Source organism: Marmota monax, unplaced genomic scaffold (assembly GCF_021218885.2).
Source record: "Marmota monax isolate L192 unplaced genomic scaffold, Marmota_monax_Labrador192_F-V1.1 WCK01_AAM20220418_F8-fsc00034, whole genome shotgun sequence".
Classification (NCBI taxonomy): Eukaryota; Metazoa; Chordata; class Mammalia; order Rodentia; family Sciuridae; genus Marmota; species Marmota monax.
Window position 1 is genome coordinate 2,532,277 of NW_026693934.1, and position 13,722 is coordinate 2,545,998.

The following is a 13,722-nucleotide window of genomic DNA, read 5'->3' on the forward strand; positions in this document are numbered from 1 at the left end:
CAAAATACAGTCCTGAAGTGTTTAACTTCCCATCAACTTTGTTCTTATGGGTAGAAAGTCAAATCAATAGTGGAATTATGCCTTTATTTTACAGACATAGTGTTATATTTAAGTGTGAGGAATACAAAGGTTTGGAGTCCATTAACTTCTGTTTTTATGTCAGTCAGAATTAGGCAGGGATTCTGTCCAGCAATGACATTGTCTGCCACTCTATCTGAAGGAATAGTTATTTTTGAAGATGTAAATTATAGCAAAGATTTAAAAAAAACTGAACTTTTTATTCTTGTTATTGTTTTAATAGTCCTCAGGCAGTTCAGGCTGAAATGTCTGATGGAACATATCTTAAACTGCCATAAGCCTCCACTCAATAAATGGGAAAATATTTACTGAAGAAACAGCTGTCATCCATATGTGGACTTTTGTCACTCTTTACTTAAAGTCTGATTGAATATTAAGATGCATCATCACAATGGTTCTGATTTTGACAAGAACAGCTTGCACATTGAGAACTTTGCTAGGGAGGCTGTGTAATATAATTCTTGAATGTAGCTCTATTTGTATTTGTGGCAGATGGTTACTTGACTGCAGCGATGCTTCAAAAGACATTAGTAAAAGAAGTTGTATTTAAACTGATTTGTTTGGGTGGTTGGATAAGGGTAGTAAGAAAGAATTGGAAATTTACAAATGTGTTAACAACATTCTTTTGGCATCCCATTTAGAGATATATTTGCTTGCATGTTTTTCCCAGGATGTACTAACTGAATTTCAAATTAGTCTTTAGACAGTTTTGCCTGTCCAAAATGTTAAGAGGTAAAACTACTGTGCTTCTCCTCTTTATACTACTACTCTTAACAGTTCTGGTTTTTGAAAGCAAAGATCTAGAGATTCCTTCCAAATAAAACTGCCAATCTGAAATATATGTGAACCTCATCTCTCTCTATGAACAACATATTTTATGTTTTCAGGTTTCCTATTTCTCCCTGTCTTTATGTGAAATAACTATATTTTGTCATTTTTGTCAACGAAAATTAGGAGTAGAAAACCCCCACATTGTTTGCACTTATTCTCCACTGGATTCCTTTGGGCCTAGTAACTGTTTAAATGTAATTTTGTCATGTATCATTTATCACAATAGGTTCTTTGGAATTTTTTGTTTGCTATATCTCTCTAGCACAGTTTTTCAATCACGAAGTGTAGATATCAGAGAAGCATAAGCTCTGCTCTTTTAAAATATAGGTCTCTGTGCAATAGAATATTTTCAGCTATATTCTACTATTTTCTTGATGGAAATTTGGCTAAGATTAATGTGATGCTATCTAGGAAAGTAACAGTTTTTGTTTTGTTTTGTTTTCTTTAGCTTTCCTTTAACTTGGGCTTGCTTCAGAGTAATGCGGACAGTTTGGATAGAATACACCCACATTAACTACCAAAGGGGAAATGTCCCAGCACTAAAACTTCTCCTACCTTTTTCTAATTGTGCAAGGTGACATACACACCTGCCTGTTTATCACTTGTCTGCTGAAATTCAGTTTAAAAATATCAGAATGCACTGACCATCTGACCTAACTCTCAGCTTGACTTTAATAGGTTTGCCAATGGAAGGAGATTTGCCTCACTTCCCAAAAGACTGCATTGAAATAATAACATTCATTTAACCATATTTTTAACTTGACTTTTCTTAACCTCGTATTTCCTTTGTTACGTTATGGAATGAACATTATTATTTTTCTAAATGTCTTATTTGCTTTTCGTTCATTCCAGTTTAGATAGTGAGTACAATTTTTCTTTGGGCTCTTATTCTGTCTTGACCCAGGCTCTAATCCAAATTGGTCAAGAAGGGTTTGTTGGTTTGTTTAGTGAAACTTGTTTGTACATTTTCTTAAATTTTCAGATGTTGATGTTGACTTATTAATTCAGGCTATTTTTTCTGGAGGTAGTTATTGAGATTTTCTTCCTTTTTTCAAAGTGTTTGCAATATTTCCTTACAATGGCTCCTTGAAAATTTTTCAGAAATACTTTCTATGGAATCATTGCTGTTGGAAGGTGGCATAAAGATAGTCCAACCAGCATCAAAACTATTGTTTCTGTCTTTTTCATGGTTAAGAGCTTGGTACTAGCATCACTCTCCCTGAAATCAAATTTTGACTTCACCAGCTACAAATTGTGTGATGCTTCTTTGGACCTTTGTTTTCTCACCACCAAAATGTGAATAATGATTCACAGCCTGCAGGGCTTTGGGAGGATTAAAAAGGTCAAACCCTTGAAATGTTTTAATAGTTCTCAGTTCTAGACTATGAAAGTGTTTTTCCTCCATATTGCTTCAAGTAAGTACTAATATTTTTGATAATTATGACACCATTATGAGTAGAGTGATGAGACTAATGTCTTACCCCATCAGGGATAACCATATTTCATCTCCTTTCCCTTCCTCCTACAAGCTTTCTAAAGGTTTATTTTATATAGTCTAAATTTAGCATAGGATAAAGTAATGGAGAAGAGTAGAGGAAATAAGAAAAAATAAATGAGGGTATAGCCTAGAAATGAAGATGAAATTTGTATAGGGTGTTGGAGGAGAGAAGTTCATGGCCACTGTGGGTATGAGCATACAGGAGAGCAAGGACCTCTCTCGTCTAAGGCTAGGTTCATGCCTGAGACATCTATAAAAAATAAAAATAATAAACAAAGACATTAGGAGGAGAAGAACAAACAAATATATTTATTGTCAAGTTTTACATGACACAAGAGGCTTCAGAAATGAAACCCCAAGGAAACAAGGAAATGTGTATTTTTATGCTAAGTTTAATGAAGAAGTGGGTGGTTGTAGAGAAGTCTGGACAAAAGGGGTGAGATCCAGGGGTCATAAACAGGTAGGGGTGATTTAGCAAGCCTGTTTGTCCTGATTGGAGGTGTCCCTGTATTTTCAGAGATACAGGTGTTCCTTTCTTCCCAGTGCAGTGTGGGCACCTCTGACATGAAAGCCTTAGGACCTGAATTAGAACAAGATATATTCCATGTTTTTATGATTATGTCAAAATGAATTCTCCTGACATGTATAACTAAATAGAACCAATAGAAACAAAAAGAAAGAATGAAAACAAGCCTTAGGACCTTTGTCACAACAAACTCAGAGAATTTGTTTTTGGCCTGCTCCAAGGGAAAAGGGTTAAAGAAGGTGACTAAGTCACCTGCCTGTTTGTTTCTGCTGTTTTCTCAATTACTAACATGCCATCTTTCAGAGTAGCAGGGACTGAACCCCACCAAAGAGTGATGAGAGTAACCAAACAAACGCTATTTTAACAATTCAGTTTGTAAAATACACATTTGGATGAACTTCAATATTTTTCAAAAGATACAGGTAAAGAATAAAATTTCTTCTTAGTTACCTTTGTCTGTTAACTACATTTTTGAACATGACATTGCTTCAATAGTAAACTATGTAGTATCTGGGTCTAATGAAGGTTGTGACTATAGTCAAGAGTGGTGCTCAACATGAATCTGGTTCTAAGATGTAGCCCTCAGCTTTCTATTAAATTAAAACCCTCACACTGGATTTGAGACAAGAGTGCCTTTGACCATGAATATAAAATTGTTATAATAATATTGAAAGAAAGGGCACTGTTATGCTCGAAATCAGGATCCCCAAAGGACCACCAGAGACCAAGATGAATGTAAGCAGCAAAGAGGTGTTCATTGTGAGCTAGCTCAGTCCTCCGTGCACACACAGCAACTGGTGATGTGACGCTGAGAGGCTCTAAGGCCAGGGTTTGCAGCAGTTTTATACTCTTTGGGGAAGGCAGGGACTTCACATATATCATAGCATCTCTTAGCAAATCATCACACACCGAGGGAAAATCATAAAACAACTCTAAAACATGATTAGCACATTCACTGGCGAGAACTAGTTGGGTAAGGGTGATTGGTTAGTACAAGAAGGGGATTCGTTTGAACTGATTGGTTAAAGCCACTAGGGGAGTATGTGCTAAACTACATGATTTCCCAACATGTTATCAACCACCATAAACTACTGGAAGAGTCATCTGGCATCCCAGTTATTTTCCCTGTCTCATGCTGATTGGTGGTTGCTAAGGGGTTGCTATGGGTCCTTACCTAGCCTGACTGAGTCAGGGACACCTGGCTCCACAGATCTCTCCTATTATTTGTAGATAAACAATTCGACAGGGTGGGTATGTGCCTAGGAGTGCTCTGTGGGTCTTTCCAAGGACAAGGGTCCTGCCCCTTTCCTTGGACAGGCTTTGCTCTGAGGTAGAGGTTGGTTTCTCAGGTCCAAGTAATCATAAGCCAGGTAATTATTAGGAAAGCAGAGTAAAATTAAATAGATATTTTGATGAAGATATTGAAGGCAGAGTTGAAAAATTCGGAGAAATATATTTTGGGGGACTTGTTATAGATCTCAGGTACAATTAAATTTATGTGAGAGGGCTAAATTGAGGGAGGAAGGAAATTCCCCCATGTTAAGTAAAACAATAGAAAGTTACTGTTTTCCAAGTATAACGCACATACCTTTGTTCTATGCAGGACATAATTTGACTTGCATAAAGTGGAAGATTTATTTGTGAGTCTGTGAACCCCCATCTATAGGAGGAAAGTGCATTCATTGTCTTTGTTTTCTAAAAGAGGAGGCTGTCTTCCAGGAGAGTGAAGCTCAAGCCTCAGAAGCTGAATTCATAGGGGAGTAACTGGCAATATTTAATAGTTAAAAGACCTCTTCCCATCACCCTCCTGCATCTCCTATGTTGGTGAAACTAATCATGGCTATGGAATTAAAGATAAAATCAAAGTGAACAGCAAACAAGGAGCATGTCTGACTGATGAAATTCTCCTCTGAGATGCTGTTTAGATGTAGGAAGCTGGAAAATGAAGCAGAATTGTCTATGGTACAGGAAAAGCTTTTAACAGGGAGATGTTCAGGGAAGATAGCAGTTTTCTCACCTGTATAGGTGGCTCTCAGACCAACCTATAACCGAAAGTTCGGTCCTTGTCCCCAATGCCAATTAATGCCAATTTAATAATGAGGACATGATTTTTGAGAAAAAGGAAAATGATGGTTTATCATGATGCTAGCAAAGGAGAAACACAGGGGACTCCTGTTCCAAAGGCTATGACTCTGCCCTTCAGGAAAGACAGGGATGGGGGAGGGAGTATTAAAGGAACTCTTCACATTCCAGGCGTGCTCTGGTAGAGGGTCCCAGGGCTCCCAGTTGGTGTGTTAGAATTCACTTGTTAATTTGGGAGATATTCACTTCCCAGATCCTCAGCAGTCATCTCCTCCCTGTAGTGGGTGTGTTCAAGGGTAGTTAACTAGGGGAAAAGGGAACACTGTCTCTCTAATCTTGTTGGGTGGGGGAGGGAGAGACAAGAGGAAAAAAAAACCTTTTTTTTTTTTTTTTTAATAAACTTTAGAGTAATGAGGGCTATATTCAGAAGGTGAAGGGACCATTTTTACAAAACCAGGTTCCAAGTTGAAAACTTTGCTTACAAAATTACTTGCAGTATGAAATAAGTAGAATTGTTAGAGTTATTTTGCTTTTAACATTTTCAGCCTATATTGTGGGAAAATTAGGCCCTCAAATAGCGCCTCCAACCACCAATAACTACCTTTGGATTCAAGGACTGAGATGGTTTCAGAATTTCCATGCATTTGACAATTGAGAAGCATCTAAAGACAAGGACTGTTTTTTTTCCTCAAGGAGGTTGTTATTTTTGAGCACAGTGGGCTCATCTACAGTTAATAACTTATCTAATCTTTTCAAATTCTTACTTAACGTTTTGACAGGTTGCAAATTGTGAGTTCTCATTTTTTTAGGAAAAAAAACATATATCCATCACCAAGCTTTAAAAAAAAAAAAAAAAAAAAAAAAAAAAACTTGATTTCTTAGCCTTCTTTATCACATACATACAGCTGGGTTTCCAAAAGCAGGGACACTTTCTCATTGTTTAAGGATGGGTACTTTTCTTTTCTTAAATTGACACTTAATAATTACACATGTTTGTGTGGTAGTGTTATATTTTTCATACATATATACAGGGTATACTGGTCACATTAGGGTATTAGCATACCTGTCATATCACCTCAAGCATTTATGATTTCCTTGTGTTGAGAACATTCAAAATCCTATTTCTAGATATTTTGAAATATACAGTGTTATTAAGCATGGTGACTGTTATCTTCCCTGAACATCTTCCTATTAAAACACTAGAATTTATTTAACACTGATAACCATTATTCTCCTCTCTACCTTTGTAAGATAAACTTTTAAAGTGGAAAGATGGTATGTGTCTTTCTATGACTGGTTTGTTTCACGTAACATGGTATCCTCTAGTCTCATAAACTTATTATAACTCTATACCCACTAACCAAACATTGCATAACCACCTAACTGCACCCTTCTCAGCCCCTGGTGTATTGGCACCCCCTTTCTCCACAGAAAAGTCTTAGCTAGGCTTCTCCAAAAATCTTCACCGTGGATGATTTTAGGACTGTCAGCAAAAGAGTCTCTGCAAAAGAGTTCAATGTAGATAAACTTCCAATTTTCATGTTGCCCTGCTTTACTTACTTTGGCCACTGGCTGGGAAGAAATCAGCACTCCAGGTGCTGGACACCCCCTTACTAGTTTTTCACAACATGTACCCAGTATAGTAGTTTGTAGAAATGTGTAAACAAGGTCTCTGGCCTTGAGCTGGGGCTTCACAGAGATGTCTACATTTCTAAGATAAGAGAAGTTACCAACTGGGCTCCATGGTAACAGCTGGCAGGGGAGGAAAGAAAGGGGAAAAGCAGCTCTTCCCTTCTCAGGTGTTGTCCTTGAAGTGTTAACTTGCCCAGAACAGTGGGGGGGGGGGGGAGAAAAAAACTGCTTTATGTGAACTTCTGCAGACTGGGAACTTCTGAGCCCCTCCCCTTACATGCTGGATATAAAATTCTTAAACTACCTGAACTCCGGGTTCAGGGGGTTGATTGATTACAGTAAAAGCTGTGCCCTCTAAACCTGGCTACAGCCAAATAAAACTGTTTTATGCTATCTTTGGTGCCTTTCCTAATCTGTCCCTACAACACTGATAACCATTATTCTCCTCTCTACCTTTGTAAGATAAACTTTTAAAGTGGAAAGATGGTATGTGTCTTTCTATGACTGGTTTGTTTCACTTAACATGGTATCCTCTAGTCTCATAAACTTATCCATGTTGTCATAGATAACAAAATTTCAGCTTTTTACACTTAAATAACATTTCATAGTTTGTATGTGTATGCCTACATGTATATACACACATATCTGTGTATATATGTATAATTTACAATACATATGTATATATGAATTTATGATGGGAACTTAAAAATGCTCCCACATCTTGAATATTACAAATAGTGCCAAGCAAACATAGGAATAAAGATATCTTTTTGATAATATAATGCAAAAACATTTCTACTTGTTCTCCTTGTTATTATCTTTGTGTTTCTTTTCACTGTATAAGTTTTTATGTGTATTAAGTTTGTCTCTATATTACTGAGTTTACAATTTTGTTCCTCCTAACTATACTCAGTATATTCCTAGCCGTCTTTTTAATCATTACTATAAAAAAATATATATTCTTCTCTGAATTTCCACTCTGATTAATGCTGTTGATGTAAGTAGGTCAAGTAATAGAAAAATAACTGAATAGAGCTTAAAGAAGGAATTTATCATCTTAGAAATCTAGATTTAAGACAATCCCAGGGTTGATTACTTCACTGACTTAATATTATTGTTAAATACTTGAGCTCTTCCTATTCCTTTACTCTGGGATGTGATCTTCAGTATAATTTTTCCCCCCCAGGCTATGGCCCTATAGACCTAAGAAGTCTGCTGACCTTCTAGGGATCCTATGTAGCACCACTAAAAAATAGTCATTTTTTCTCCTTTGGCATGGAAAAGGTTCCAGAGTAACCATCTCCGGTTTCTTAGTAAAAATTGGGGAGCATGTCCACACAAATGAGCCAGATCAGACTGTTTTCACCATTATCGGATAAAGTACAGACAGACATGGAAATGAAATTGGGGCTGGGTGCTTGCATGAAGAAAGGAAAATAAATTCAGGGACTGACATCATCAATTACAACTACTGCTTTATGTCCAGCTCTTCCTCTTAAGCATTGACTGGTCTCATTTCTCTTAGTTTTTTTTTTTTTTTTTTTTTTTCTCATTTCACTCAATAAACCTGTTTTAATGTGGACAATTTTTTTGTTTGTTTGTTTGTTTCAGATCCTCATTTCCCCTTCTGGGAGATTTCTTCCTTTTCTTTTTAACCACTGTCATTTAGAGTCTTTGGGAGGAATATTTTTCTTACCTTTTTTTCAAGGCAAGTGATACTTTTTTTTTTTTTTAATATAATATGTTATGCATCACTGAGAAGAGGCTGAGGTAAGAGCATTCTGGATAGCAACCTTAGCATCCCTATTTTTATCTTTAAATACATAGTTTATGAAACGGATGGGTTGTTTTTATTCTGTCAGATTCTCCAAAGATTTTGGAAGCTAAATGTACATTTCTAAACCACTGGGGCAATAGTAAGTAAATTATTGTTTCACTTATGAAATAATTCTCAAGTGGCTGAAGAAAACTTCCCTACTCTCTGCCAGAGAATAGCTGATGTACTAAAAGAGTTGGTGCCAATATTAGAAAAGAAAGTTTTTATATTTTTCAAGAAGTTTAAAATTATTTCTAACTGTTCCCTACATGGAGTCTATGAGAACAAGAAATAAGTATGTGGCTTTTGAAAGTATTGGAAAAATTTTCCTGTATCAATCAGGTATGATCAGGATATCAAAGATGAAATGTTATAATCTATTCTCCAGTGGTTCTAAGAATATTATAAAAAATTATACATGAAATATCAAATATTACAATTAGGAGATCTTGTTATTATAGTACACTAAATCACACAATAAAAAAATACAGTGATTTATTTAAAATTTCTGAGGTAAATAATGTATGAGGCACAAAATTTCATTTTCAAACACTGAATCTTTGTTTAAAAACCCCACAGGGAAAGGGCAGACATTAAAACATTAGAATAAGTACTTGGCACCATTCTGCCTGTTTCCACTCTCTAATGTACAAAATAACTTTTGAGATTTGTTGTAGGACATACAGCCATGTTCAACCAGGAAAGGAGGAGGACAAATGAAATCAGTATTTAGCTTCTGTGCTGAGTTCTTTTGTTCTGACTGCTGACACTTGCAGGATATTAAACTGAATTTGATATCTTCCCCTAGTCAGACTCTTAGAGGTTTAACTAGGGAGAAATTGTCCTAGCTCAGGATGCATGTTTTCTAACGTACAGTGGTTTTTACTCAAAATTTTCTTTTAGCCATATGTGAAGAAAGGCAAATGTTGACAGTATTGGCTTTTTTTTTTTTTTTTTTTTTTTTTTTTGGTGGGTATGAGATAATTGTGGCAGTTAGTGAGATAACTGTCTTTGTAAGCAACTAGAGTTAAAATTGTGTAAAAAACTATTTACTAATAGTAAAAACTATTAGTAAAAAAACTATTGACTATGGTAAAATATGGCCTAATAACATCTTAAAATAATTTTATGTTTTGTGGGAAATAAAACTAATAATATTTGCATCTGATCTTTGTAATAATAATTGAAGATAATAATGAGAGCCTTATCAATAACTGATCTATTCAATAAATACCAGCATTTTCTAGATTTGACTTAGTATAATGTAAAATGAAATTAAAAGCAACATAAAAATAAGATATTCCTCACTTCTGGTAGCCTCCAGTCTAGTTCCCAAAATGGAATGTTCTTTTCTTTTCTTTTTTTTTTTTTTTTTTTGGTACCAGGTAGCTTAAGCACTGAGCCACATCCCTAGCCTGTTTTATGTTTTATTTTGAGACTGAGTCTTTCTAGGTTACCTAGGACTTTGCTAAATAATGAGGCTGACTTTGAACTTATGGTTCTCTTGCCTTAGCATCCTAAATTGTTGGGATTTCAGGCAAGCACCACCACACCCAAAGTTCTCTCCATTTTGTAGTTCTAGAAAATTTTTGGTCCATGGTATATTCTATTCTCCACTAACAGAAGGGGGAAGGTAATGAAGATATATAGATACAGCTAAATGCAAAGAAAGTGGGCCAGTTTGGCATTTGGATAGGCAGTTACTTGTGCGCTACGTCGTAATATTATGTAAATAGGAGCATGAATTTTCAAAGAATAGTTAGCTATTTCTGCCAGAATCTTCTCCTCTGTCTACCAAATATTTAAGTGCATCTTCTCCTCCCTCCATACATAGAATTCATTTCATTTAGATCAGAGTACAGGATCTTCAGGTGATGATCGGTTATCTCCACCATCTCCTTTTGAATGGCAAACTAGGAACCAAAAGGTGAAATATCTGCACCCACTGATTCCTTTCACACCCGGGTAAAATGATGGATTAGTAAAAAAAAAAATAATAATTTAAAAGAAATAAGAAACAAAAGAAAAGAAAAAGCAAGGAAAGAAAACACCTCTTATTAAAAAATGAAAGATTTAGAGATGCGTGGTAGTAATTGGTCTAGAGCCAGGCCCAGAACCAGATGCATGTCTAGGTCCAGGAAAGGTCCAGACTCAATTCACTGGTCCAGACCCAGAATACAAAGTGAAGACCCCCTACTTTGGAGGTTGGGAACTCACTTGATGGACTCATTCTTTTCTTTTCAAAGTATCCCTTTGCCCATTGTTCTGCTTTACCAAGCTTCTACCTGGAGTTTCTTTGTCATCTGTTGTGCTCTACAGTACGTCTGAAGTTGGCAGGGAGAAATATCCTGCCCCTGGGGCTCTACATATTTCATGAACTATTTCTTGTCCTTTCAACTTTTAAGGCTTGAAAAGACAAAAAAAAAAAAAAATGAAAGTTAGGCTCACGTCTTCTGTGCTGGTTGTTTTTAGATTAGTCAGAATCCCATGATCTGGAGGTAGGTTCAGTTTCTCCTGAGTCATGCAGGCTTTGGTGGTGGTAAGGAAATAGGAAATAATAGATATCTGAGCATAATGAAGTTGCTCTTAGGAAAAAGAATTGGAAAAGGCAAAGCTAATTTCAGTGAAAACAGAAGAGAAATGGGTGGGATCAATGTCGTGGGAATATTTGCTGTGGAATATGAACTCCTTCAGCACAAAATTGCATTCTTTTCTGATGGATATTTCGGGGTTCTTTATCAAAGCTCTGCAAATACTAGATAAGTATGGTAATAGTGGCAACAATGATGATGATGACAAAGACGGCAGTGACAACTTCATCAATAACAACAGTGAAGGTGATGCTCACCTCAACAAAGCAATCACTGAAGTTCTATGGGTATCAAGTGTGTTTCTGAATTTGAAGCATGCTAAAATTGTACACAAATCCCTAGTTTATTCCATAGGGAACAATACTTCAGAGATCACTGGTGACTTCCCAATATAGAAGGTGTAGACACAGATGATTGAATATAAGGGAAAGATTAGTTACAAAATAAAACTACCTGATGGAAATTCAGCCTCCTTTACATCATCTTGCTCATAAAATCTGTATATGTTCCTATTATTCAAAGTCGGATTGTCCCCAAATAGGTCAAGCAGACCAATGATGCATAAATTCAAAGGTGCTTCATAGAGAACATTTTTAAGTCATGCCTGATTTGTTAAGGTCTATATTTGTAACATTGTTACATGTATAATATCTAATTTATCTGCTGATCTAATGCTTCACGATTTAAAAAACAATTTTGTACATTCGTTATAATCAAGATTAATAATAGTCAATATCAATACCTCATACAACTTGTTTTATAATCTAAGGGGGATTAAATACTCTGTGACTAAAAATGAAACCCTTTTCCCCCCCAAATAAAACACTGATATTCATTTTAACCAGTAGTATTATGAGTAAATTTAAAGGACTAAAGAACCTTGCCTTAAGTACCCATAATTGGTAATATTTTTATGATATCTCAGCTGTGGCATTTTCTGGGAAGTAGTCTTATTAAAGGTTTGAATTAGGACAGATATTCCTTTCTGTCTTTTTCATGAGAATATTGCTGTAATTCACACTGTAGAAGTATATGAAAGGTAGAGAAAGAGTATCGTCATGCATTTCTTCAAGGAACATCCTCTCCTGCTTCCTTCCCTGGATATAGTGAGAGTGAATTCTTCATCTGAGGTTCAGAATGAGATGGCTAGGCTGTGTGAGCCAAATTCATGATAGATGCGATGTTATTGCTCTTGTATGGTCTCAAGTATCCCAGTGCCTCTCCTCATCCTAGCATCCTTTATCCAAACTCTAGACTGTTTCATTCATTGATATGGAAAAAAAGGAGTCAGTGAACTGGTTTTGAGTTTTACAGCTTCATTTCCTGTACTTTGTACTACTTCAGAATTTGAACGTACTTTCCTGATAGGACTTATTTTCTCTTTTTCTTTTTAGTACAGCTTTAGTTATGCATAGTAGTTGGGTTCATTGCTACATGCATGGCCCATTTTCTTTCAAAAAGAACCAGAGAGAGAGAAAAAAAAAGGAATACAATGAAGAAAAATATTACTGTTTACTTTGAACCAGTCATCATTTTAAGCAGTTTTTTTTTTTGCTTTAATCCATTTACTCTTCATTGTATCTTGTGAGGAATATAGTACTATTATCCCATTTTATTGATAAGACTTGGAGAGGTGAGATTACCTGCCTAAGGTTAAAAGAGCTACTAAGTAAGGATTTGGACTTAAGCAGTATCATACCCCAGCCTACATCCTTACCCACTGAACGATTCCCACAATGAGCCATTCATCTAGAAGCCTGGGTACCAACCCTGAGGAATATGGTGTTTGTGATTATGTAATATGAGGATTTTATACCTTAATGTGGGGCAGTTTCAAGTTTATAAAAGCTGCATGAAGATTCATAGAACTAACATAAATTGTTGCAGAATAGTTAAAAGAGGAAGTTACATGAGATTTTTGAAAAAAAAAACTATAGAAGAAGTAAAAGAAAAGTAAGTTGTTTCTAGAGGTAGAACAGTGAAGGAGAAAGGGATAAGCAGAGGAATACAGAGAACTTTTTTAAAGTGTCAAAATGTTTCTGTTGTGGTTCTGTAATGATGACCACATGTCACTATGTATTTGTCAAAACATGAAGAGAGAACCCTGCCATAAACTGTGGACTTTAATTATAATGCATCAGTATGGGTTCATTAAATGTAGCCTGTGTAACACACTAATGCAAGGTGTCAATGGAGGAGAAAACTGTGCGAAAGAGAGAACATATATGAGGCTTCTATATTATCTGTCCAGTTTTCTTTTTTTTTTTAATTTTTTTTTGTATTTGTTTATTTTTATGTGATGCTGAAGATTGAACCCAGTGCCTCACATGTGCAAGGCAAGCGCTCAGCCCCAGCCCTCTGTCCAGTTTTCTATAAAGCTGAAACTACAATAAAAATAGCCAAAAATGTTATAAACCTGCTATTGTTTAAAAAGGAAAAGAATAGCAATGTGAGTGATCACATGACCATAATGTGGATCAGTCAGGAAACAAATAACTTATTTCAGAATAATTGTGTCTTTTCTGCTTTCTTGCTAATATCCAGGAATTCTATGATCTCACTCAATCACAATCAAATTCCATATTTTTTTTCTATAATCTGTACATCCACTAAGCTGTAACTTCTAGATAAGCCTAAGTCTCTTTCTGGATTTAGCAATGTCTTAAAT

At 35.8% G+C, this 13,722-nt stretch overlaps 1 protein-coding gene across 1 annotated transcript in view; it reads left to right on the top strand.

Moving 5' to 3' along the window:
• Window positions 1–13,722, top strand: part of Lrp1b (LDL receptor related protein 1B) — a 1,856,415-nt gene that overhangs the window by 886,964 nt on the left and 955,729 nt on the right. The gene's annotated exons all lie outside the window — the stretch shown is intronic.